Below are 1,403 nucleotides of genomic sequence, written 5' to 3'. Positions count from 1 at the left end.
TCATTTATTTTTCTGGAGTTGAGATGTAGGAGTTGCTTGTATATTTTTGAGATTAGTTGTTTGTCCGTTGCTTCATTTGCTATTATTTTCTCCCATTCTGAAGGCTGTCTTTTCACCTTGCTAAGTAAAGTTGCAGGATATAAAATCAACACACAGAAATCCCTTGCATTCCTATACACTAATAATGAGAAAACAGAAAGAGAAATTAAGGAAACAATTCCATTCACCATTGCAACAGAAAGAATAAAATACTTAGGAATATATCTACCTAAAGAAACTAAAGACCTATATATAGAAAACCATAAAACACTGGTGAAAGAAATCAAAGAGGACACTAATAGATGGAGAAATATACCATGTTCATGGATTGGAAGAATCAATATAGTGAAAATCAGTATACTACCCAAAGCAATCTATAGATTCAATGCAATCCCTATCAAGCTACCAACAGTATTCTTCACAGAGCTAGAACAAATAATTTCACAATTTGTATGGAAATACAAAAAACCTCGAATAGCCAAAGCGATCTTGAGAAAGAAGAATGGAACTGGAGGAATCAACCTACCTGACTTCAGGCTCTACTACAAAGCCAATTATTTCTGATTTACTTCTCTATACACCTCAGAAATGCAAACTTTACCATATATAAAGTGTAATCATTTGAAATTGGAGTTAACACAAAAAAGCAGAAGTGCATAAGAAGACAGGGCTAAGCACACCTGCCCAAAACATTCTTATTTCACCTAAACTGTCACTTCCATTCATGTACATCCTAAAATTCCACCTTATTTGCATTGAAAGTAAAAGTCACTCAGTCATGTCCAACTCTTTGCAGACCCCATCCAGGCCAGAATACTGGAGTGGGTAGCTATTCCTTTCTGCAGGGGATCTTCCCAACCAAGGGATTGAACCCAGGTCTCCAGCACTGCAGGAGGATTCTTTACCAGCTGAGCCACCAGGAAAGCCAAAACTCCACCTTGTCTGTATTAATAAACACTAACTTCCAATATATGAGTCTTTAATAGTTACTGTTAAGAAAAGATGCTTACTCCTTGGAAGAAAAGTTATGACCAACCTAGATAGCATATTCAAAAGCAGAGACATTACTTTGCCAACAAAGGTCCGTCTAGTCAAGGCTATGGTTTTTCCAGTGGTCACGTATGGATGTGAGAGTCGGACTGTGAAGAAAGCTGAGCGCCGAAGAATTGATGCTTTTGAACTGTGGTGTTGGAGAAGACTCTTGAGAGTCCCTTGGACTGCAAGGAGATCCAATCAGTCCATTCTGAAGGAGATCAGCCCTGAGATTTCTTTGGAAGGAATGATGCTAAAGCTGAAACTCCAGTACTTTGGCCACCTCATGCGAAGAGTTGACTCGTTGGAAAAGACTCTGATGCTGGGAGGGA

This window comes from Bison bison, unplaced genomic scaffold, assembly GCF_000754665.1.
Source record: "Bison bison bison isolate TAMUID 2011002044 unplaced genomic scaffold, Bison_UMD1.0 scf7180017864258, whole genome shotgun sequence".
Taxonomy (NCBI): domain Eukaryota; kingdom Metazoa; phylum Chordata; class Mammalia; order Artiodactyla; family Bovidae; genus Bison; species Bison bison.
The sequence above is the reverse complement of the archived record's forward strand: the minus strand, read 5'-3'. Positions refer to the sequence as shown.